The sequence below is a fragment of the Leiobunum rupestre genome, chromosome 1 (genome assembly GCF_980474605.1).
Source record: "Leiobunum rupestre chromosome 1, qqLeiRupe1.1.hap1, whole genome shotgun sequence".
In the NCBI taxonomy this organism is placed as follows: Eukaryota; Metazoa; Arthropoda; class Arachnida; order Opiliones; family Sclerosomatidae; genus Leiobunum; species Leiobunum rupestre.
The window spans coordinates 65,671,434-65,697,177 of record NC_143384.1 but is presented as its reverse complement, the minus strand read 5'-3'; the positions used below and the strand labels follow the sequence as shown (position 1 = coordinate 65,697,177).

General features: G+C 38.8%; 14 non-coding genes across 14 annotated transcripts; 4 read left to right on the top strand and 10 right to left on the bottom strand.

Annotated features, from left to right (window-relative positions):
- Positions 1-11,378: 11,378 nt before the first annotated feature.
- LOC149966155 (signal recognition particle RNA) lies at positions 11,379-11,677 on the bottom strand. The gene has a single exon (XR_016473141.1).
- Positions 11,678-12,316: 639 nt separating this feature from the next.
- Positions 12,317-12,615, bottom strand: LOC149966154 (signal recognition particle RNA). The gene has a single exon (XR_016473111.1).
- Positions 12,616-14,937: 2,322 nt separating this feature from the next.
- Positions 14,938-15,236, bottom strand: LOC149966153 (signal recognition particle RNA). The gene has a single exon (XR_016474731.1).
- A 640-nt stretch (positions 15,237-15,876) lies between these two features.
- On the bottom strand, positions 15,877-16,175 carry LOC149966152 (signal recognition particle RNA). Its single transcript, XR_016473091.1, has one exon.
- Positions 16,176-16,311: 136 nt separating this feature from the next.
- Positions 16,312-16,384, top strand: TRNAK-UUU (transfer RNA lysine (anticodon UUU)). Its single transcript has one exon. It is a non-coding gene; the product is annotated as a tRNA-Lys (tRNA).
- A 432-nt stretch (positions 16,385-16,816) lies between these two features.
- LOC149966150 (signal recognition particle RNA) lies at positions 16,817-17,115 on the bottom strand. The gene has a single exon (XR_016473099.1).
- A 639-nt stretch (positions 17,116-17,754) lies between these two features.
- LOC149966149 (signal recognition particle RNA) lies at positions 17,755-18,053 on the bottom strand. Its single transcript, XR_016473974.1, has one exon.
- A 639-nt stretch (positions 18,054-18,692) lies between these two features.
- LOC149966148 (signal recognition particle RNA) lies at positions 18,693-18,991 on the bottom strand. The gene has a single exon (XR_016473233.1).
- A 639-nt stretch (positions 18,992-19,630) lies between these two features.
- LOC149966147 (signal recognition particle RNA) lies at positions 19,631-19,929 on the bottom strand. The gene has a single exon (XR_016473973.1).
- Positions 19,930-20,446: 517 nt separating this feature from the next.
- On the top strand, positions 20,447-20,745 carry LOC149966146 (signal recognition particle RNA). The gene has a single exon (XR_016473885.1).
- Positions 20,746-21,176: 431 nt separating this feature from the next.
- TRNAK-UUU (transfer RNA lysine (anticodon UUU)) lies at positions 21,177-21,249 on the bottom strand. The gene has a single exon. It is a non-coding gene; the product is annotated as a tRNA-Lys (tRNA).
- A 136-nt stretch (positions 21,250-21,385) lies between these two features.
- Positions 21,386-21,684, top strand: LOC149966144 (signal recognition particle RNA). Its single transcript, XR_016473605.1, has one exon.
- A 431-nt stretch (positions 21,685-22,115) lies between these two features.
- On the bottom strand, positions 22,116-22,188 carry TRNAK-UUU (transfer RNA lysine (anticodon UUU)). Its single transcript has one exon. It is a non-coding gene; the product is annotated as a tRNA-Lys (tRNA).
- A 136-nt stretch (positions 22,189-22,324) lies between these two features.
- Positions 22,325-22,623, top strand: LOC149966142 (signal recognition particle RNA). Its single transcript, XR_016473604.1, has one exon.
- The last annotated feature ends 3,121 nt before the right edge of the window (positions 22,624-25,744 follow it).

The following is a 25,744-nucleotide window of genomic DNA, read 5'->3' as shown; positions in this document are numbered from 1 at the left end:
AGCGAGAGAGAAAATGGCCAGTCTAGGGGAGAGGTCAAATTCCCGGGTCTCTTAAAGACTAGATTCTTGGGAGAGGAAATCATCTACGCCGATTGTTAAGCAACAAAAAACAATTAGTGATGATAAAATCCCAAAACGATTAAATCAAGAAAATGAAATATTTGAAGAATACTTAGAAAATACCGATATTGGAAGTCGTTTAAGCAAGCAAGATGAATGGGATCGAGAGCTAGATTCTGAGGAGGGTGCTGTTGGTGGAGTTCTAATATCACCGCAAAAAAATTAAAATCGCCATCACCTAAAAAGTCTCCCAGGCCAAAACGACAAACACGAACTCCTCCACGCTGGCAAGAATAATAAAAATACTTATGTGTAACATTAATTATGTGTGAAATGAAAAAACATTTTTTATTTTAAACAAATCTTTTTATATCGCTTCCACTCTTTCATCAAATGAATACATATATTCAACAACGCTAAACTATCATTTCTTTTTATATTGAAATTATACAATTCGTTAATTATTTTACTGTAAGAAATCCCCATACATCTCGAGGTTAGAAAATAAATCACATGTGGTCCTCAGTTTTGACTTTTATCTGATTGAAATTTATGAGTATTGTATCGAATACGCTTGCCATATCGTTCAAGCAAAAATCCATGGTCATGATGTGATCTTCTTAGAGAACAAAAAAAGTCCAGAGTATCACCCGATTTGTAAACAGCCGTCCAATGAGACCCTGGAAGCGTATCAGGGTCGGTATTAACTACAAAACAATATGATTTTTTTTAATTGGAACTTTCGGTAATCTGTTAGCTGGAAACACTCCGATAAATTTATCTCTTGATCGTGGGTCACATTTAAGTATAGATTGAATTTGATTAGTGTTCATCTTTCACGTCACTGTCAAAATGCATAATTTTTCATATTGGTCTTTAGTTAAGTTAATTCCTCTAATAGATGGCTTCAAACTTCCGTCTTCTTTCTTAAAATGTCGCACGTCGAAAGTCTCGTTGCACTTTACAAGATATGTGTATTTTCCTAGGTCGTATGTTTTGTCACAAACACCAATGTCTAGGGTATATTCAAGACTCCGTTTTTTAATTTCATCGCGGATGGTACTATTGTAGCGCTAACCCCAAATATTACGATCGCAAGACCCAGGAGAACGTGTACTTAACCCATGGTTAACAAAATGTTGAATAAAGACTGCAGCTCTCCACACTTGAATTTTAACCATTTCTTGAGCGTAAAACGCACCTTTAATTATATTACCGGACAGGTCTTTCACAATATACATACAAGGCTCTCTCGTAATTACTCTATGAATTTTAAATATTTCGGCTGTAAATGTTCCCCTGTATGCTTTATCAAATGTTGATTTGGCAAGGGCTAATCGCACCAAATCCCCAATTTGTAAAGTTGGTTTGCCAATTATTTTAATATTGCCATAATTTTTTTTCCAAATTGCCGATTTATTGTTTTTATTGACATCTTTTAGCGTTATAAGATTTTGCAATTAACGGTAATATATTAAGATAATGTAAATTACCGGTCTTTGGAATAATTTTGAATATTTTAGATTTTACCGTGCGAACAAGTCTTTCAATCATAGACGCCTTTTTCTCAGAAAAAACCACATAGTGGTGAATATTATATTTTTTTAAAAGAGCGCGAAATGGGACGTTTCTAAATTCTGACCCGGCGTCGGTACATAAATTAACAGGTACTCGTTTTTTGAAAATATCTCTAAAGGCTTTTACAATCTCGCTCGAGGTTTAATTTTTTAAGGGGTGTATAAAAATGAATTTACTCAAGATATCCTGAACTAAGAGCGTAAAACGGTAATTATTATTAAACGCTTGTAAAAGAGGTAAGTCTAATAAATCTGCCATAAAAGTTTCGTCAATAGTTGTTACGTATAATTTGTTACGTTTAAAATTTAACCTCCTAGCTCTGTGTTGAGTGTAAGTTGGTTGTTTGTGGAGAAAAGTTTTAATTTCTTTTTCCGAAATTTTGGGAAAAGTTTTTCTTAAAGTAAGACTGTTAGAATAGCTGTATGGATTTTCAACATCGTAATAAACTTTACTTAATTGTTTGTCGGTTTTTGACACCACCATCTTTAAATGTATGTATAGCAATAATAAAAACAGATTATAGTAAAAGTTTTTATTTTAATAAATTAAATCACATTTTAAGTTTGAAACATTTTGCACAAATCAAAATATAATTGACTTTCTACTATTAAGGGGTCAAGGCCAAATTCCCTTTGGAATCTTACAACGATATGATCGTAGTTTAATTGTGGAATGGCTAATAATATCATATTTTCCACTCTATCTTCAAAATTTGTGCTAAATCCTAGTTTACAAGAAACATCGTGAGTAATCGAAGATTTACAATGTGGATTCTCACAATTTTCGGTAATTTCAAGCATTTTATCCGTGAGCTCATGTACAATTATGTCACGCATAATATTTTTGCCGACAAAATTAAATTAATCTCCTGATCAATTGTATGTTTGCAATGCTTCAATCTTTTCCACGCTGCTTGGTTTAGGGTAAATCCATAATTTGTTGAATAAAAAAGGTGGTATAAATGGTTTTTTCCTCTTGCGTAAGCACGTACATCTACAAGTTTTTCTTTTTGTCCCTTGAAACAGTCGATTTTTATCTTTGAACCTTCAAGAGGAAGCCAGGTGTGAAAACTAGCAACTTGGTCTTCAAAAAAATCCGTTTTCCTTTTCGAACGTAAAAAGGGATTGCCAGGCTTCCAAATTCAGTTCAAATTCGGCGCAAGTGTTTAGTCGGTAAATTTTGATGGATGGGTTGACATAGCCTATCACCGATACTTCTTGTTTACGTGAGAGACTGTGAGTTCGAGACATCTTTACTACTACAATTTCACGAAGTAACTAAACAATCTTTGCCCTCGTTGATTGTTTTTTATTCCGTAATATACGTAACCTGTCATTCTTGGTTAATGACAAATCGGTTTTCGTATTCTCCAATAATAATTATGTTTTGAATATTGGTTAAGGGGGAGGAAAACTTCATTACCATCCGTAAACTACCATTTCGTTGAATTGAGAGATTGTTAGAATTTGCCGAGGAGTCGTAAGTTAAATCAAACGCGAATTATGTATTTCCGTTTTTATAATTTTCGTAGTCAATACAATTACCAGAGTTATTTCCAATTAAATACATTGCCGAGAATAGTGAATAATACGCCCTAGTATAGAGGTTTTTATTAAAATTAGGAGTTAGAGCAGTTTCTGGGATATTCTGGTCATCCAAAGAAAGTTGTAAGAACGAGATATTATTATGGTTAAATTGAAAGGGGTTCTCTTGACTAGAACCATTGTAAGCAGAATTGTTTACCATTCCAATTATTACGCGGTTTGGAATTTTACCTAAAAAAATATTCGACTTCACAAAATCGCTCGAGCCTGCGGAGATTGTCAAAGTTTTCACTACGGTTTGTGTTAGGTCATACAAAGCTCTTTGTTTTTTAAGTATGGCATTATGAGCTAGCTGGAGATCGGGATTTACAATAATATGTTTAACAGTAAGAATAGCATCCTCAAAAAATACTTTATATTTATTATTTACATCTTCTTGTGAAATAATTATAAATTCATCGGAATTTTTCAAGAGTCGAATTCTTAAATTTACCTTGTTTAAAAGAAATTTGTCTATTTTGCAAGAATCAACATGAAGCCTGCCCATAAATTCGCAAACTTTCGATCCTGCAATATCTTTACTTCTTTTTAAAATTCCATTGTTTTCTTTAGTTTTATTATTATCATCAAAAGCTAGAGCGGGGTCACAAAACCCGTCTTCGTAATAGCCTTCGGCTGTTTTGTAAGATTGTTTGGCTCCCTTATCAAAATTTAAAAGTGTTGTTAAATATGCTAAGTATGGTAACAGTTGTTGCTAGACTGTACTAAAGTTTCTTTCATAAAAACATCTATTTGACTAAAAATAGAATGAAGTGGAAGGTTACATAGGGAAACCTTTTTTTCGGCTGCTGGAATATCGATTAAAGTTCCGTTCTGTTCTTTTTTAACGCGAATTCGAATTTTAAGCATTAAGTTCGACAAATCGATATACTAATCTCCCCGGGGATAGAAAAATCAATCTGTGTAGCATTCGACAAGGGACCTATATGAAAATAATCTACAAATTTATTCCCTTCAATATTTCCATTAACTAAGGGTTCATTAAAAAGCTCCAACTCCGAACACATAGATTCAAATTGAGGCATAATGTTTAGTCAAGAAAATCGGTTTTTGTTCTCTTGCGTTTTCTTTACTCTCCGAATTCCAGATCCTTTGTGTGTGTTTAATATGGTATCACCGAGACTATTTAAAAGATTTGTTCCAGCAATTTTACTATTTTTTTTAACGACTCCTTGCAATAACATCACCCATTATTCTTTTACCCATATCCAAGCCTTGCATACCGAGTGATTTAGCTACGGGGCGGAAAAGAGGCGTTACAAATCTCGCTAAACTTTTAAAAATTGAACCAAAACCGCGGCCCGCTTGATATTGGCTTCCTCGAAAGACGTTATATCCACGTCCTGTTTGGACGTAATGATTATAATATCTTTGCATGGTGAGCTTGTTTTAAGTGTACTTTAAACTAAGAATCCACTCTTTTAAATATTAATTTGACAATAGTCTTTCCTGTCTTATATGGCAGGAGTTCACCGTAATCCGACCTTAAAGAGATTTCTATGGTTTGTATTTGATCGTAGAGTACTGGAAAATAATCTAAGAAATTAAATCTTTCAACCTTGGCTCTATTTTTATTCTCATTTAATTTAATAATTCTTAGCAGGGGTGTGTTGGTGTGACCGGTAATTACAGGTTGTATAATATTTGTATAAACATAAATTCCAGATATTCCGTGGTTGAGATCTGCGGGGTACATACTGATTTCGTTAAAAAGAGGTCTTCCAATTTGATTGGGGGCAAATCCTAACATTTGTCCGAGTTTGGGGTTATCTGTTGGAAAGGTTAAAAAACTGTTTCCACCCAAACCTTTAACTGAAACTGTCAAATCTGAATTAAAATTAAACGCGAATTTAGCCCAATTTTGCTGTGGCAATGAGTGGTTCATCCCAATTAAAACATCTTCAATAGTGTGATAAACACCACTTGGAATTCGACAACGGAATTTGTCTACAACATTTAGCTTATTATTTTTACCTAGTTCGTAATTGGGGAATTCAATATCACGTTTTTGTCGTCGACTATTCTCAACTCTGTTTAAATCGTTTCGAAAAATTATAAAATTAACCGTATTATCTAATTCTAATCTAATTTGAAGAGGGTCTAATGCTTGGCTTTTATAAACTGAGGAGATATAATCTATTTTGTACTCAATTTGCAAGAGGTCTGCTAGAGGACCGAATATTTTAATTTCCAACCCACTCATTAACTCGATTTGAAAATAATATTTTCCAGTTTCTTTGAAAATAAAAAATCCAGCCTTAAGCGAGACATGCGAATCAAAATATCTTTGAAGTTCATTTAAAAAATTAAAATGAAGGGATAACGGTTCAAAATTCCGGCTTGAATCCTTATCAGCCTCGTAATAATTACGTTCAAATGTATAACTATCAATTTCCCAATTAGGCGGTTCAATTGGAATATTTTTATTATATCTAAAATCTATAACCGAATCCTCGTCTGACATAAATTTTTCCTCATACACTTTTAAAGGATTTTGACTGCTAATCACCCCATCTTGAAATTCTGGCGCGTTTATATTAAAAATATTTGCTAAGGCCCCGGTGAAGGCCGCCTGTAGGTCTCGAGGGAATGAAATTCTTAAGTAATGACCTCGATTTATTTCTTCGATTACGTAATGAATTTAAAGGGGGGAAGTTTGTTGCTTGTTGAATTTCGTTTTTTAATTGCCTATGCAAAGATAATGGAATAATATTTCCAAAATCATCTCTCTGACCTTCAAATAAAAAAGGTTGGATAATTGATACAGAGTAGAAGGCCCAATCTTCCTGCTCAAATTGCGGTATTTTTGTAGTTTCAATACGTATGTCGATAAAATTGGTACGCGAACTAAAAGTAATATTATTTAAATTATTTAACGGGCCAAATTTTTGAATACCCGTAAAATAAATGTCTGGTGGAATTTTAAAAAGATCTGCTAATGGATTTTGAAATTTAATTTCCATACCTACCGGCATTTCTAAATTAAAATATAAATTCTCTTCATCATCGGACGATATCGTGGTTTTTAATCCATCAAACTGTCTCGGTTTACATCGTTCTAATAAATCGCGTATAATTAAGTGTAATGTGAACGGTTGAATTTCATTATTATATTGTCTTTCTCCCTCATATCTGCCCGCCTCAAACGCAATCGCGTAATTATTCCATTGTATTGGTTTAATAACAGGTTGAGACGGTAGATTAACTGCTATTGGAAGAGAACTTGGTAAATTATTTTCTTCGGAAGGATTTAAAACTTCTGGTTGGTTGACGTCTCCATTAATATTTGGAATTAAAGGTTCTGTTGGTAAAATGTTGTTTAGATTTTCTTCTGGTTTCAGTTTTGGCTTTTCTTCTAAATTTAGTTTTGGTTCAAGTTTTGGTTTTGTTTCTTGTTTCACTTCTAGATTTAGTTTCGGTTTCTTGTTAATTTTCTGTTTTTTCTTCCTGGGTTGTGATTGGATTTCTTCCACGGGAATTTTTCATGGTAAATATTTTTGATGATATTTATTCACAATTAACGCTTTTTTTATTCGTCCTTCGATAAAATTTTTTGCGTAAGTTAAAGAAATAGTTTTGGCGTGATTTGAGAGTGGATAATTAGAAAGATAATCACTGTCGACAAAATAATTTTCTCGAAATTCCAAAACAGAAGCTAGGGGCGATGCTTGAGGTATTCTTACTTGCACATCTTTTTGTAACTGTATTTTTAATTTTTAATTATCTTCGTTTTCATCTACTTTTACCGTATTTATTTGGATTTTTCCTTTAAGTGTTTGATTGGCCTCAATACTTTTAGCAAACTCGTTAAGTATATTATTTTGAAGAGATGTTGGAATAGTATTCTTATTTCTGTCTAGATCACCCTCGTAACGTTTGGGTGGAATTTCAATTTTAATATAATCCCATTGATTTTCTTCGGGTGAAATAACATCTGACACGTGCCCTACTTGGAAATGCGAATACTCGTTTGTTATATTCGAATAAGTTTCAGGAAGAATTATCTCTGGTAATGCGCAAGCCCATTTTTCATTGTTAAAATTTAAAGGTTTTGATAACTGTACTTTAAAGGTAGAAGGCGTATTTTCTGGATATATATCGGGTGATGCGTTCGAAGGTAGAAATACTACGAAACTTGACATCTTTATAATAACAGTTTAGTTGGGCGACATCTCGTTTTATATTAATAACAGATTTAGCCTGATAGATCGAAAAGCTTGGGAGTTGAACTTTAAACTATTTGATTAACATCCTGCAACGCTATCGATCTACCACGCTAAACCTTAACACGAAAGAGTTAAAATGTCTATTTTCACGAAGGGAAATTAAGAACAATATGTTTATTAGAAAAAAAACAGATTTATTCATATAATTTCAATCATTTGACAAGTTTTTTCAAGATTTTCCAAAACCTCAATGGGCGTTTCAACTTGATTAAGAGTTAAAATTTGATTATTTTTACAATATTCTTGAAAAAAGATAATAGCTTCCATCTGCTCATCAGACGGCATGACAAAGTCCGGTGGAAATACAACATTTGGTTTCATTGTTGAATTTAAACTTTCTTCAGTCTTAATAGCAATTGTCTTTTTTTACGTTGAATTTTCTTTGGAGTTCCATTATCATTTACAAACTCGTTTAACCATTCTCGATGTTTTACGTTAAACTCGTTTAAATAATCAATAATTTGATCGTCTAATATTTCTTCTTTGGTTGTATATTCTGGTTTCTTGTAATGAAGACAATCGCAAACATCAATACTAATTTGATTTTTATAACTACTCGATAAGTGATCCATTAAGTGTTGTTTAAAAATTGTCTTGTCAAGATATTGTTCTTGACAAATCCAGCATTTAACACTAGAATTTAAATTATCAAAGAAATTAAAAGCGTGTTTGCGACATGGCTCCTCATAATAACAAGGGTTCTCGGTAGGAGATTTGCATTTAACTTCTGGTTTTTCCATAAATAACTTCATTTTTTTAACCTTTAAAGAGCTCGACTTTTGAGACGTCTTACGCTTACACATATCCTTGGACTTTTAAATGTGAAAAGAATTATTATTTATACAAATAGTTTTTATCGACATTTTAGATTCGTTTATTAGTTGTTTAAAGTATTTTGGGTGGGGCCAAAACTTGTCAAGGTTATAAAGCGAAGGTCGCGAATTCGTTTCCCCATCTCGCAATTAACTAATTAGCATTTTAAATGGTTAAAAAACGAACGAAAAAAGTGACACCAAAAGTAAATAAGTTGAAGTAGTCGGTGGGGTCACATATTACCGCCGATATCTCGGTCTGAGCTTATCCGATCGTGTCCAAACTTGTTGAGGTGATAGACCGAGGCTTAGGGGTTGTGGACAGGGGTCAAGCGTCGAGGTCAAAGGTCATCTTCAAGGTAAAATTTGAGATTGAAAACAAAAATATTTTGTTGACTTTTTCCAAGGTCAAAAACTGGTTTTTTGAAAAAAAATTGGGGTCATTTTGGCGGCCATCTTGGCGTCCACCTCTACTGCTATTCCTACCATAACTTTTGCAGTGTTATGACTTTTGTATGAGCTGAACGTTTCTGCTCTCGCTCTCAGCAACGAAGGTATGTTAATAAAAATTTCACTACAATCTATTATACAAGTTGTATTAGGATAGAATTCCTCAAAACATGCTGGCAGCGAAGATCGGATTGTTTCCCTTGAAGGCCAAAATACCAGACTTTTAAGCTTATCGCCCATGACAAGAAGCCACTTTTGAATGATGGTACAGACCAACGATGTCGAAATAGAGAACAGTCTACCAAGGATTTCTAAAAGTAGTCCGAGCCTCAGTCGCAAAAGTACGATAAGCAGTTGATCACCCTTTGCCATTTTAAAAGGAAAATCAGATACATATTCTAATAAAAAAGCCAACAACTTTAGAAATACCTCCAAATGAAGGCCGGTATAAAACAAACAATATGAATCGCTCATGTCTTGATAACTTAAATAAGGTGAATTGACTTGAATTCCAATGGCATTGGTAGTTGGATCGGAGGACTTTTTGCTGTAGCTATGATCACGATTGAAAGAAAAATCTTCCCATTGCGTTGCTTGATCACAAATATTTGAATAATTACTTTTATCACACTGAGTTCATATGTCACATTTAGCTTTGGCATTACTTTCATCAGGTATATTTAGGGAACTTTGATCTAAGACACGAGTATTAAATTGGCTAGATACATTATTTTCATCAGGTACAACTTGTAAGGAAATTTGACCTACCATATTCATATGGCATTGACTAAATACAGACAAATTAGCTGAATTATTTTCACTCGCAGACATAATTAAAGATTGTTCCTCGGCAACTTCAAAACCTGGAACATTGACACTCGAAATATTTGAAAATATACCACGTAACTTTGGAAATTGACTCTCGTTAGAATTTGTGGGTGTACTGGTCAGATCCTTCCCAAAATCCAACTTCCTTTTTTCTAGAGAATAATTTGGAAAAATAGGTAATAACGAGTTATTGTTATCATTACTGCAATCAAGCATTATTCTCCTTCGGGCCATAATAATAGGTTTAGGTTAAATAACCATTAATCTTACCCTTGAGTTTATTGTTGGAACGAAATTTTCTCTACCCAAGGATGAAATCCAAACTAGTAGATATTCATTGTTTTTCGGAAACACGTGCAAACTAAAAGGTACCATGCATGGACAGTCGCATTTTTAAATCATTGTGAATCTCACAAAAAGATTCATTCCATTTCGACAATTTTCGTTGATTATTTTTACACGTTTAACCGCGCAAACTCTTCCCGAACCCATAATTACGATTGAAATCAAGCTTCAAATTAGGCCTTAACGATAAGCCTAGGCTCTCCTAGCCAGCCTAAGCCGAGCTCGGAAATTTTCAAGAAGAGAATTATTCCCCGCCCTTTTCCCCCACCAGAAAAAGCTGCCAAATAATGGCGGCTCAAGGGGGTAAAATGGGGGAGGTAAAAAACCCGATGAAAGAGTGAATATGAGCTAGGGAAAAATGGCAATAGACAATTTTGCTGCTTTGATCAAGCTTAGCAACATGTTTCATTTTGAAAAAAATCTGTCGAAAGCCAAATCCCATAGAAGAAGTGCGATGTCCTTTAGTGAAATTAATAATATAAATATATTGGATACCGCCAAACTGGTGGCGGGAACAAAATGGTAACACGAAATGTTTTGACTATATTAAAGTATAATAGATGATGCCAGAATACCATTATTTCAAAATGTTAAATGTATTTACTGAACTGTGAGTTTTAATAAATAAAACATTTACCAGAATACGTGACTTAAGTATATTTAGTATAGTCAAAACATTTCATGTAGCCTTTTTGTTCCCGCCGACAGGCCTGCTGTATTCAATATATTTATGGAGGTAATCGTTTTGGCGAATTGCCGATGTTAGTAGACACTTAAAAGGAGTATATTATTATAAAATCTTTTTATATTTTTACTTATATAGTTATTTTTTTATTAAGTTTTAGTTCCATTGTATCATAATCACATTGATTTTTTTGCCAAATGGTTAATCCTGAGCTGGTTTTAATGAAACTTTTCTAAAAACTGTCGTATGTTACTTTTTGTTGTTTTTATAGCTATTAGGGGTGTGTGAGTCGCAAGCTCAATTGTAGTCTGAAAAGTAATGATTTTCTCATTCACTCCGGGTTGAAATTATAAGTATCAAAACTATTAGCGATTTTTTATTCGTTGTCGGTTTTATAACTAACGGCAATGTAACGTCTTTTCCGCTTTGAGAAACGCTCAATTTGCTTAGTCTGGAGAACCTTAAACAAATCATTTAACGGTCCGGGGTAGAGCCGCAGCTTGAAAGCCGTTCCTTTAATTTGAACTTAAGAAACGTTCGGCCGATCTGATTATGGATTTATTCGTGACCTTGAAAAAAAACCGGAAGTTATGTATTTCGAAATCCAAAAATTAAGCTATTTACCGACGTTCGTCTGGCATTGATAGAAATGACAATTGGTCACTGTCACCAACCTTATTTATTGTCGGCGATAATGCAATTTTTTAAAAAAAGTTTTGTTTTCAAAAAATATTCCCGTTTTTTTCTTTTTCATAGCAACTCTTTTTCATGTTAGTTTAAACAAAAGCCAAAAGAATCGATTTTAACTTTCTTGGTTGGTCTGATAATCAGACCCTGCTCTTAAACGCAAACCTACGACGGTTTTCCGCGGCTACGTTGGCTTGCTGCATTTCTGCCCTAAGCCGGTACGTACCTCGTTAAGAAACCTGATTCATTCCGAGCTCCCCCGAGCGCACCATATTGACGGTAAACTTCGTGCGGACATTAAATCTCCACAGCGTGATGATCATCAGAGTCTCCACCCTCACACCATCCTCGAATTCCGACTTCCAAGACGCTGGATTACAAGAGGACGCCACTCCTCTCAGTCAACGACGCTTCTCGAGTTGCGACCTTTAAATCGTTAGAACGTCCCTAACGAAATATGGTTAAAATGTTATATTAACTGGAGAGAATAAATGTCCCGTCCATTACCACATTTTTCATGAAGATACAATACCGCAGAGCCCGGATAGCTTAGTCGGTAGAGCGTTAGGCTTTTAACCTAACGGTCCTGGGCTCGAGCCCCAGTTCCGGCGGGTAAATGTAGCGATTTTTTATTCGTTGTCGGTTTTATAACAAACGGCAATTTAACGTCTTTTCCGCTTAAAGAAACGCTCAATTTTCCTAGTCTGGAGAACCTTAAACAAATCATTTAACGGTCCGGGGTAGAGCCGCAGCTTGAAAGCCGTTCCTTTAATTTGAACTTAAGAAACGTTCGGCCGATCTGATTATGGATTTATTCGTGACCTTGAAAAAAAACGGTAGTTATGTATTTCGAAATCCAAAAATTAAACTATTTACCGACGTTCGTCTGGCATTGATAGAGATGACAATTGGTCACTGTCACCAACATTATTTATAGTCGGCGATAATGAAATTTTAAAAAAAAAGTTTTGTTTTCAAAAAATATTCCCGTTTTTTTCTTTTTCATAGCAACGTTTTTCATGTTAGTTTAAACAAAAGCCAAAAGAATCGAGTTTGACTTTCTTGGGTGGTCTGATAATCAGACCCTGCTCTTAAACGCAACCCTACGACGGTTTTCCGCGGGTACTTTTGCTTGCTGCATTTCTGCCCTAAGCCGGTACGTATCTCGTTAAGAAACCTGGTTCACTCCGAGCTCCCCCGAACGCATCATATTGACGGTAAACTTCGTGCGGACGTTAAATCTCCACAGCGTGATGATCATCAGAGTCTCCACCCTCACACCATCCTCGAATTCCGACTTCGAAGACGCTGGATTACAAGAGGACGCCACTCCTCCCAGTCAACGACGCTTCTCGAGTTGCGACCTTTCAATCGTTAGAACGTCCCTAACGAAATATAATTAAAATGTTATATTAACTGGAGAGAATAAATGTCCCGTCCATTACCACATTTTTCATGAAGATGGAATACGGCAGAGCCCGGATAGCTCAGTCGGTAGAGCGTTAGGCTTTTAACCTAACGGTCCTGGGTTCGAGCCCCAGTTCGCGCGGGTAAATGTAGCGATTTTTTATTCTATGCCGGTTTTATAACTAACGTCAATGTAACGTCTTCTCCGCTTTAAGAAACGCTCAATTTGCTTAGTCTGGAGAATCTTAAACAAATTACTTAACGGTCCGGGGTAGAGCCGCAGCTTGAAAGCCGTTCCTTTAATTTGATTTTAAGAAACGTTCGGCCGATCTGATTATGGATTTATTCGTGACCTTGAAAAAAAACCGGAAGTTATGTATTTCGAAATCCAAAAATTAAGCTATTTACCGACGTTCGTCTGGCTTTGATAGAAATGACAATTGGTCACTGTCACCAACATTATTTATTGTCGGCGATAATGGAATTTTTTAAAAAAAAGTTTTGTTTTCAAAAAATATTCCCGTTTTTACCTCTCCGAGGGGACAAAGTCCCCTAGGAGGGGTTATACAACGACCGTGTCTGTCTGTGGGTGGGTCTGTGGGTCTGTCTGTCTGTCAGGACTGCGAACGCGTTCGCATTTTCGGTGCAAAGTGTAATCACTGCGTACGCAGTTTCTCAAAGGGTTGGCAAAACCACCGTGTGACGGTGAGCGTTAACGGATGCATTTGCGGTTTGGTTTGGATGGTGTTTTTTCGCTCACCGTCGTGACCGTTTGGTGTATTACGTTTTTGTAATGTTTATGCGTAGGTTGTGAGTGTTGAATTTGTTGTGTTTGTGTTCTGATGGTTGTGCATGTTGAGTCTGTTGTGTTTATATGGGCGTTTTCTCTCCAACTTCTTCTTAATGACTTTGGGACGGACCGAATGCTGAGTGTAATGCTACCTCTCAACGTCCAATGGCAGGGTTTCCACCAGTTGTACACGGTATTCGTCTTAGTATCAATTTGCGATCGCATCGGGCGGGATTTGAACCCGAGACCTCCTGATTGACAGGCGGACGTTCTACCACAGAACCACCGACACTTGTTACGCCTTATTGAAAATTAGACCTTCAGCTTTATCGGAAGCGTATTTAATAGAGTAGGAAATTTTGGTTTAATTGAAATAGAATTGAAATTGAAATTATTGCATCGAAGAAATTCTAATTTAGCGTTTCTCTATTGATTAAAAACAAATGCGCCACCCAGGTTTCGAACCCAGACCATTCGGCTTGGCAGTCGAGCGCTCTACCACAGAACCACCGATAGCTGCTTAGATTCACTGAAATTAAGACAGGCATCGTAAGCATAATAGGTAATAAAGTCTTTTTTTATTAATGAATTTATGTAGGCCTAATCTGGTATTTTTTAAAGGTTAAATCTTGTTTTAGCGCAGTCAGCCGAGATTAGAGGGTTAAAGGGTAGACCCTGTGGGTGGTCCACTTTCTTAACGACCTATATATAGTTCTGTTAATTCAAAGGAGATAATTTAACGTTAATTGCTTTAAGAGCTGGCGGTTTGTCAAGTGGCTCTCTGTGCTTTGTTGATGGTAAGGTTTTTGCTTCTTGTAAATACATTTGGTGTGGATATTTGGATATCTACGATTTCTAACGCAGTCAATGATTTCTTGGGTGTGCGAGTCATTATATGATATTGGAAATTGGACGGCATTGGTCTTTTTCATGTGGTATGCGTCACAACGTCAACAGGAAGTGAACGAGTCGTCCACTACCAGATATCTACGGTATCTTCATCAAGGGCGAGTGTTGAAATAAAATGAGCGTTAAAGATGCGGCAAGTATTTCGTAAGCGAGTAATTCCAAAAAGCCTCTGTAGATATTTCTTTCATTAAAATTTGCTTCGTATTATATTTAACTGATAAACTTGTTCTGTAAAAGGGTTTAATTCAATTGTGCATTGTTATAGTACGTCTAACTTACTGTTGTAACTACTTAACTTATGATATTCTGAATAAATTAAAATTGGTCGTTTCGTCTCAATTATTTTAATTATAATTAAAATTTTATACCGGGCGGGATAGAAATGGGTTAATATTTTTAACAAATAACTCTAAATTGCGGAGATATATCTTTAAGGGTTATCTCGAGAAATTAATACCACTAGGGACAATTCTTCCGAGGAGAGGTATATTTTGGCTTGCCAACTTGTTTTCTTTTTCATAGCAACTCTTTTTCATGTTAGTTTAAACAAAAGCCAAAAGAATCGATTTTAACTTTCTTGGTTGGTCTGATAATCAGACCCTGCTCTTAAACGCAAACCTACGACGGTTTTCCGCGGGTACGTTGGCTTGCTGCATTTCTGCCCTAAGCCGGTACGTACCTCGTTAAGAAACCTGATTCATTCCGAGCTCCCCCGAGCGCACCATATTGACGGTAAACTTCGTGCGGACATTAAATCTCCACAGCGTGATGATCATCAGAGTCTCCACCCTCACACCATCCTCGAATTCCGACTTCCAAGACGCTGGATTACAAGAGGACGCCACTCCTCTCAGTCAACGACGCTTCTCGAGTTGCGACCTTTCAATCGTTAGAACGTCCCTAACGAAATATGGTTAAAATGTTATATTAACTGGAGAGAATAAATGTCCCGTCCATTACCACATTTTTCATGAAGATACAATACCGCAGAGCCCGGATAGCTTAGTCGGTAGAGCGTTAGGCTTTTAACCTAACGGTCCTGGGCTCGAGCCCCAGTTCCGGCGGGTAAATGTAGCGATTTTCTATTCGTTGTCGGTTTTATAACTAACGGCAATTTAACGTCTTTTCCGCTTAAAGAAACGCTCAATTTTCCTAGTCTGGAGAACCTTAAACAAATCATTTAACGGTCCGGGGTAGAGCCGCAGCTTGAAAGCCGTTCCTTTAATTTGAACTTAAGAAACGTTCGGCCGATCTGATTATGGATTTATTCGTGACCTTGAAAAAAAAACGGTAGTTATGTATTTCGAAATCCAAAAATTAAACTATTTACCGACGTTCGTCTGGCATTGATAGAGATGACAATTGGTCACTGTCACCAACATTATTTATAGTCGGCGATAATGAAATTTTAAAAAAAAAGTTTTGTTTTCAAAAAATATTCCCGTTTTTTTCTTTTTCATAGCAACGTTTTTCATGTTAGTTTAAACAAAAGCCAAAAGAATCGAGTTTGACTTTCTTGGGTGGTCTGATAATCAGACCCTGCTCTTAAACGCAACCCTACGACGGTTTTCCGCGGGTACTTTTGCTTGCTGCATTTCTGCCCTAAGCCGGTACGTACCTCGTTAATAAACCTGGTTCACTCCGAGCTCCCCCGAACGCATCATATTGACGGTAAACTTCGTGCGGACGTTAAATCTCCACAGCGTGATGATCATCAGAGTCTCCACCCTCACACCATCCTCGAATTCCGACTTCGAAGACGCTGGATTACAAGAGGACGCCACTCCTCCCAGTCAACGACGCTTCTCGAGTTGCGACATTTCAATCGTTAGAACGTCCCTAACGAAATATAATTAAAATGTTATATTAACTGGAGAGAATAAATGTCCCGTCCATTACCACATTTTTCATGAAGATAGAATACGGCAGAGCCCGGATAGCTCAGTCGGTAGAGCGTTAGGCTTTTAACCTAACGGTCCTGGGTTCGAGCCCCAGTTCGGGCGGGTAAATGAAGCGATTTTTTATTCGTTGCCGGTTTTATAACTAACGGCAATGTAACGTCTTTTCCGCTTTGAGAAACGCTCAATTTGCTTAGTCTGGAGAACCTTAAACAAATCATTTAACGGTCCAGGGTAGAGCCGCAGTTTGAAAGTCGTTCCTTTAATTTGAACTTAAGAAACGTTCGGCCAATCTTATTATGGATTTATTCGGGACCTTGAAAAAAAAACGGAAGTTATGTAATTCGAAATCCAAAAATTAAACTATTTACCGACGTTCGTCTGGCATTGATAGAGATGACAATTGGTCACTGTCACCAACATTATTTATAGTCAGCGATAATGAAATTTTTAAAAAAAAGTTTTGCTTTCAAAAAATATTCCCGTTTTTTTCTTTTTCATAGCAAGTCTTTTTCATGTTAGTTTAGACAAAAGCCAAAAGAATAGAGTTTGACTTTCTTGGGTGGTCTGATAATCAGACCCTGCTCTTAAACGCAACCCTACGACGGTTTTCCGCGGGTACTTTTGCATGCTGCATTTCTGCCCTAAGCCGGTACGTACCTCGTTAAGAAACCTGGTTCACTCCGAGGTCCCCCGAACGCATCATATTGACGGTAAACTTCGTGCGGACGTTAAATCTCCACGGCGTGATGATCATCAGAGTCTCCACCCTCACACCATCCTCGAATTCTGACTTCCAAGACGCTGGATTACAAGAGGACGCCACTCCTCCCAGTCAACGACGCTTCTCTACTTGCGACCTTTCAATCGTTAGAACGTCCCTAACGAAATATGGTTAAAATGTTGTATTAACTGGAGAGAATAAATGTCCCGTCTATTACCACATTTTTCATGAAGATAGAATACCGCAGAGCCCGGGTAGATCAGTCGGTAGAGCGTTAGGCTTTTAACCTAACGGTCCTGGGTTCGAGCCTTAGTTCGGGCGGGTAAATGTAGCGATTTTTTATTCGTTGCCGGTTTTATAACTAACGGCAATGTAACGTCTTTTCCGCTTTGAGAAACGCTCAATTTGCTTAGTCTGGAGAACCTTAAACAAATCATTTAACGGTCCAGGGTAGAGCCGCAGCTTGAAAGTCGTTCCTTTAATTTGAACTTAAGAAACGTTCGGCCGATCTGATTAAGGATTTATTCGTGACCTGGAAAAAAAACGGAACTTATGTAATTCGAAATCCAAAAATTAAACTATTTACCGACGTTCGTCTGGCATTGATAGAGATGACAATTGGTCACTGTCACCAACATTATTTATAGTCGGCGATAATGGAATTTTTAAAAAAAAGTTTTGTTTTCAAAAAATATTCCCGTTTTTTTCTTTTTCATAGCAACGTTTTTCATGTTAGTTTAAACAAAAGCCAAAAGAATCGAGTTTGACTTTCTTGGGTGGTCTGATAATCAGACCCTGCTCTTAAACGCAACCCTACGACGGTTTACCGCGGGTACTTTTGCTTGCTGCATTTCTGCCCTAAGCCGGTACGTACCTCGTTAAGAAACCTGGTTCACTCCGAGCTCCCCCGAGCGCACCATTTTGACGGTAAACTTCGTGCGGGCGTCAATACTCCACAGCGTGATGATCATCAGAGTCTCCACCCTCATACCATCCTCGAATTCCGACTTCCAAGACGCTGGATTACAAGAGGACGCCACTCCTCCCAGTCAACGACGCTTCTCGACTTGCGACCTTTCAATGGTTAGAACGTCCCTAACGAAATATGGTTAAAATGTTATATTCACTGGAGAGAATAAATGTCCCGTCTATTACCACATTTTTCATGAAGATAGAATACCGCAGAGCCCGGATAGATCAGTCGGTAGAGCGTTAGGCTTTTAACCTAACGGTCCTGGGTTCGAGCCTTAGTTCGGGCGGGTAAATGTAGCGATTTTTTATTCGTTGCCGGTTTTATAACTAACGGCAATGTAACGTCTTTTCCGCTTTGAGAAACGCTCAATTTGCTTAGTCTGGAGAACCTTAAACAAATCATTTAACGGTCCAGGGTAGAGCCGCAGCTTGAAAGTCGTTCCTTTAATTTGAACTTAAGAAACGTTCGGCCGATCTGATTAAGGATTTATTCGTGACCTGGAAAAAAAACGGAACTTATGTAATTCGAAATCCAAAAATTAAACTATTTACCGACGTTCGTCTGGCATTGATAGAGATGACAATTGGTCACTGTCACCAACATTATTTATAGTCGGCGATAATGGAATTTTTAAAAAAAAGTTTTGTTTTCAAAAAATATTCCCGTTTTTTTCTTTTTCATAGCAACGTTTTTCATGTTAGTTTAAACAAAAGCCAAAAGAATCGAGTTTGACTTTCTTGGGTGGTCTGATAATCAGACCCTGCTCTTAAACGCAACCCTACGACGGTTTACCGCGGGTACTTTTGCTTGCTGCATTTCTGCCCTAAGCCGGTACGTACCTCGTTAAGAAACCTGGTTCACTCCGAGCTCCCCCGAGCGCACCATATTGACGGTAAACTTCGTGCGGGCGTCAAATCTCCACAGCGTGATGATCATCAGAGTCTCCACCCTCATACCATCCTCGAATTCCGACTTCCAAGACGCTGGATTACAAGAGGACGCCACTCCTCCCAGTCAACGACGCTTCTCGACTTGCGACCTTTCAATGGTTAGAACGTCCCTAACGAAATATGGTTAAAATGTTATATTAACTGGAGAGAATAAATGTCCCGTCTATTACCACATTTTTCATGAAGATAGAATACCGCAGAGCCCGGATAGATCAGTCGGTAGAGAGTTAGGCTTTTAACCTAACGGTCCTGGGTTCGAGCCCTAGTTCGGGCGGGTAAATGTAGCGATTTTTTATTCGTTGCCGGTTTTATAACTAACGGCAATGTAACGTCTTTTCCGCTTTGAGAAACGCTCAATTTGCTTAGTCTGGAGAACCTTAAACAAATCATTTAACGGTCCAGGGTAGAGCCGCAGCTTGAAAGTCGTTCCTTTAATTTGAACTTAAGAAACGTTCGGCCGATCTGATTAAGGATTTATTCGTGACCTGGAAAAAAAACGGAACTTATGTAATTCGAAATCCAAAAATTAAACTATTTACCGACGTTCGTCTGGCATTGATAGAGATGACAATTGGTCACTGTCACCAACATTATTTATAGTCGGCGATAATGGAATTTTTAAAAAAAAGTTTTGTTTTCAAAAAATATTCCCGTTTTTTTCTTTTTCATAGCAACGTTTTTCATGTTAGTTTAAACAAAAGCCAAAAGAATCGAGTTTGACTTTCTTGGGTGGTCTGATAATCAGACCCTGCTCTTAAACGCAACCCTACGACGGTTTACCGCGGGTACTTTTGCTTGCTGCATTTCTGCCCTAAGCCGGTACGTACCTCGTTAAGAAACCTGGTTCACTCCGAGCTCCCCCGAGCGCACCATTTTGACGGTAAACTTCGTGCGGGCGTCAATACTCCACAGCGTGATGATCATCAGAGTCTCCACCCTCATACCATCCTCGAATTCCGACTTCCAAGACGCTGGATTACAAGAGGACGCCACTCCTCCCAGTCAACGACGCTTCTCGACTTGCGACCTTTCAATGGTTAGAACGTCCCTAACGAAATATGGTTAAAATGTTATATTAACTGGAGAGAATAAATGTCCCGTCTATTACCACATTTTTCATGAAGATAGAATACCGCAGAGCCCGGATAGATCAGTCGGTAGAGCGTTAGGCTTTTAACCTAACCCCGGACCGTTAAATGATTTGTTTAAGATCCTCCAGACTAAGCAAATTGAGCGTTTCTCAAAGCGGAAAAGACGTTACATTGCCGTTAGTTATAAAACTGACAACGAATAAAAAATCGCAACATTTACCCGCCCGAACTAGGGCTCGAACCCAGGACCGTTAGGTTAAATGCTAACGCTCTACCGACTGAGCTATCCGGGCTCTGCCGTAATCTATCTTCATGAAAAATGTGGTAATGGACGGGACATTTATTCTCTCCAGTTAATATAACATTTTAACCATATTTCGTTAGGGACGTTCTAACGATTGAAAGGTCGCAACTCGAGATGCGTCGTTGACTGGGAGGAGTGGCGTCCTCTTGTAATCCAGCGTCTTGGAAGTCGGAATTCGAGGATGGTGTGAGGGTGGAGACTCTGATGATCATCACGCTGTGGAGATTTAACGTCCGCACGAAGTTTACCGTCAATATGGTGCGCTCGGGGGAGCTCGAAGTGAACCAGGTTTCTTAACGAGGTACGTAGCGGCTTAGGGCGGAAATGCAGCAAGCAAAAGTACCCGCGGAAAACCGTCGTAGGGTTGCTTTTAAGAGCAGGGTCTGATTATCAGACCACCCAAGAAAGTCAAACTCGATTCCTTTGGCTTTTGTTTAAACTAACATGAAAAAGAGTTAGTATGAAAAAGAAAAAAACTGGAATATTTTTTGAAAACAAAACTTTTTTTTAAAAATTCCATTATCGCCGACGATAAATAATGTTGGTGACAGTGACCAATTGTCATCTCTATCAATGCCAGACGAACGTCGGTAAATAGTTTAATTTTTGGATTTCGAATTACGTAAGTTCCGTTTTTATTCAAGGTCACGAATAAATCCTTAATCAGATCGGCCTATTGTTTCTTAAGTTCAAATTAAAGGAACGACTTTCAAGCTGCGGCTCTACCCCGGACCGTTAAATGATTTGTTTAAGGTTCTCCAGACTAAGCAAATTGAGCGTTTCTCAAAGCGGAAAAGACGTTACATTGCCGTTAGATATAAAACCGGCAACGAATGAAAAATCGCTACATTTACCCGCCCGAACTGGGGCTCGAACCCAGGACCGTTAGGTTAAAAGCCTAACGCTCTACCGACTGAGCTATCCGGGCTCTGCCGTAATCTATCTTCATGAAAAATTTGGTAATGGACGGGACATTTATTCTCTCCAGTTAATATAACATTTTAACCATATTTCGTTAGGGACGTTCTAACGATTGAAAGGTCGCCACTCGAGAAGCGTCGTTGACTGGGAGGAGTGGCGTCCTCTTGTAATCCAGCGTCTTGGAAGTCGGAATTCGAGGATGGTGTGAGGGTGGAGACTCTGATGATCATCACGCTGTGGAGATTTAACGTCCGCACGAAGTTTACCGTCAATATGGTGCGCTCGGGGGAGCTCGAAGTGAACCAGGTTTCTTAACGAGGTACGTAGCGGCTTAGGGCAGAAATGCAGCAAGCAAAAGTACCCGCGGAAAACCGTCGTAGGGTTGCTTTTAAGAGCAGGGTCTGATTATCAGACCACCCAAGAAAGTCAAACTCGATTCCTTTGGCTTTTGTTTAAACTAACATGAAAAAGAGTTGCTATGAAAAAGAAAAAAACGGGAATATTTTTTGAAAACAAAACTTTTTTTTAAAAATTCCATTATCGCCGACGATAAAAAATGTTGGTGACAGTGACCAATTGTCCTCTCTATCAATGCCAGACGAACGTCGGTTAATAGTTTAGTTTTTGGATTTCGAATTACATAAGTTCCGTTTTTTTTCAAGGGCACGAATAAATCCTTAATCAGATCGGCCGAACGTTTCTTAAGTTCAAATTAAAGGAACGACTTTCAAGCTGCGGCTCTACCCCGGACCGTTAAATGATTTGTTTAAGGTTCTCCAGACTAAGCAAATTGAGCGTTTCTCAAAGCGGAAAAGACGTTACATTGCCGTTAGTTATAAAACCGGCAATGAATAAAAAATCGCTTCATTTACCCGCCCGAACTGGGGCTCGAACCCAGGACCGTTAGGTTAAAAGCCTAACGCTCTACCGACTGAGCTATCCGGGCTCTGCCGTTATCTATCTTCATGAAAAATGTGGTAATGGACGGGACATTTATTCTCTCCAGTTAATATAACATTTTAACCATATTTCGTTAGGGACGTTCTAACGATTGAAAGGTCGGAACTCGAGAAGCGTCGTTGACTGGGAGGAGTGGCGTCCTCTTGTAATCCAGCGTCTTGGAAGTCGGAATTCGAGGATGGTGTGAGGGTGGAGACTCTGATGATCATCACGCTGTGGAGATTTAACGTCCGCACGAAGTTTACCGTCAATATGGTGCGCTCGGGGGAGCTCGAAGTGAACCAGGTTTCTTAACGAGGTACGTAGCGGCTTAGGGCAGAAATGCAGCAAGCAAAAGTACCCGCGGAAAACCGTCGTAGGGTTGCTTTTAAGAGCAGGGTCTGATTATCAGACCACCCAAGAAAGTCAAACTCGATTCCTTTGGCTTTTGTTTAAACTAACATGAAAAAGAGTTGCTATGAAAAAGAAAAAAACGGGAATATTTTTTGAAAACAAAACTTTTTTTTAAAAATTCCATTATCGCCGACGATAAATAATGTTGGTGACAGTGACCAATTGCCATCTCTATCAATGCCAGACGAACGTCGGTAAATAGTTTAGTTTTTGGATTTCGAATTACATAAGTTCCGTTTTTTTTTCAAGGTCACGAATAAATCCTTAATCAGATCGGCCGAACGTTTCTTAAGTTCAAATTAAAGGAACGACTTTCAAGCTGCGGCTCTACCCCGGACCGTTAAATGATTTGTTTAAGGTTCTCCAGACTAAGCAAATTGAGCGTTTCTCAAAGCGGAAAAGACGTTACATTGCCGTTAGTTATAAAACCGGCAACGAATAAAAAATCGCTACATTTACCCGCCCGAACTGGGGCTCGAACCCAGGACCGTTAGGTTAAAAGCCTAACGCTCTTTTTTTTTCTTTTTTTATTAAGACCAAAAGTATTATTTACATTTAAAAAACTTTTAAATAAAACAAAACTCAAGTATTTATGAAAAATCGAAACACAATAAAACTTTTGACACCAAATAATCAAGCAGTCATAACATTAGCATTGAATAAATTCACTTAAAAAGTCCCAATAAAATATTTTTTAACACAGTGCCATTCTGAGAGGTATCCGGCTTTAAAAGTTTCAATTGGTTAATAGTTTCTTTGCGAACACATGCTTTAATACGACTTGTTAGCACCGGAACCCGTGTTATTTTCCCGACACTTTTCAAATTACGACTCCGCCATATTTCGTCTTTAAGGACCGCGGAAAGCAATTTCGCCACCGACCAGAAAATTGGAGGTCTCTTAATGGTGGACGGAACAATCGAAAACACGATAAACTGGGCACGAGGCTCAGATATAAAACCGAAAATTGAAACTGGGAGCTTTAAAATTGTGATAAAAAGCCAGGTCCACCACTCCTGAACTACGGGACACGTTACAAAAAGATGACTGACTGTTTCGCACCGAGAATTACAAAATAAACACATATTGTCCGCGACAAGACCAGCATGGAGTAACCGTTCTTTGACCGGAAATGCTTGGTGGATGAGACGAAAGTTAATGTCCGCGTACCGCGTGGCCATTAGAGGGCAGGACACTTTTCCCCAATGCACTTGCACAAGTGGCGCGGAGAAAAAGCCTCTCCAACGTTCTTCGCCTCGAGACTCCATGGAACACGCTTGCTTTACCAAAGAACGGTAAAAGTCGGATGATTTGAGCTCGCTGAAAACGACAGCCTCTTCTTTAGAGTTGATGACCCGAACCAATTCGGAAACCGGTGGCTCATTAACCAGAATATCCAAAGAGTCCACAAAATGAGCCCAGGCCGGTGGAATGAGCCGCAACATCTTATGATAGAGCGAAAGTATTGACCGGTCCAGTAAACGCGGTCGAACCGATGAAACCATGTCCAAGATGACGGTATGAGGGAGGAAACCTGGGATGACCTCATACGTTATATCTCTCACGAGAACGAGCCCCGCGCGCGCGAAAGTAGCTCTCTCTTGCGCCGACGCGGAAAAACCGGTAACTCGCGGGTTCAGAAAAATCGGCTCAAAGACAGGATTCGCGTGCGGTAAAACAGTCCATTCATTGGCGACAAGTAATCTGTTCCACGCGCTAACAATACTGCGATACCGGGGAACCATCCTTGGTAATAGTTTCTGGTCGAACTGAAGCCGAAAGACTTGAAAGCCAATGCCCTCATAACCGCCATAAAAAGAGAGCAAAAACCGTGAGACGTCCTTCATCGCGGAATCAGAGGAGTCGCCGATAAAGCCTTTAATTTCTTTTAAACGGAACGCGAGGTTTTTCAGCTGGAAATCGACGAGGCCGTACCCCCCTTCAGATTTCGGACGAATTAATGTTTGGTAATCCACGTGACGCATGCCAGGACCCCAAATAAAATCCATCACCGCCGTTTTAAATCTTTGTGCCCAGTCTAATGGCAAATCTACGGAGCTCAGAGTATGCCAAAGCGTGGAAGCCGCCAGCACGTTAATGACGACAATTTTGCCCGTTAACGTAAGACGACGTTGTTTCCACGAACGTAAAGTGCCGGAGAACTTGTCCATTCGGGGGTTCCAGTTAAGACGGAGCTATTCTTGACCATCGTTCGTTAAATAAATCCCCAAAATCTTCATTGGGTCGCCACTTATGGACACCCCAGAGATCACCATCGGAAGGCGATTGCGATACGACCCAAGCCACTGCGCCTGACATTTCTTTACGTTTAATTTGGCTCCGGACGCTCGACCATACCGCTCGTATTCATGAATAGCCTCGACCATACCATCAGTTGAACTGGTTAGAATCGTATTATCGTCCATGTGCGCAAACAGCAAAGGTAAGTGGCCGGTACCAAACATCGGGAGCCGTGGAATAGCCGGATTGCGCAACAGCGCAGCGAAAAGTGGTTCTGTCGAAAGGATATAGAGGAGGGGACTAAGCGGGCAACCCTGGCGAACTGAACGGCGCAGGGGAAAAAAATCCGTCAAAAAGCCATTGACCCGGACACATGACTTGGCGTGGACTAGAAAGGCTTGAATCCATTTGAGGAAAAAAGCACCAAAGCCCATACTGCGAAGCACTTCAAACAAAAAGGACCAGTCCACTTGATCAAATGCTTTCTCCAAATCCAGTTTTAACAAAACACCTGGTGCGTTTGTTGCCGATACAAGGTCAGACGCATCCAGCAAGAAGCGAGGCGCCTGCGATATGTCCCGGCCTCTCACCGCTCCTGTCTGGCATGGAGAAATTATATCCGGCAAAAGAGGTGCCAGCCTATTAGCAAAGACCTTCGCGAGAATTTTATAGTCTACATTGAGCAGCGATATAGGACGCCAAGACGCCAAAAAGTGAGATCGCCGGACTTCGGGACAAGCAAAATCAGACCCTCAGTCATTGTACGGGGCAGTACACCATCCCGAGCAATCGTGGCCAAAACCCGAAGAAAACCTTCCTTGACTAAAGGCAAGAGAAATGACCAAAACTCGACTGTGAAGCCATCACGGCCAGGGCTTTTCCCGCGCTTCATTGATTTTAAGGCCGTA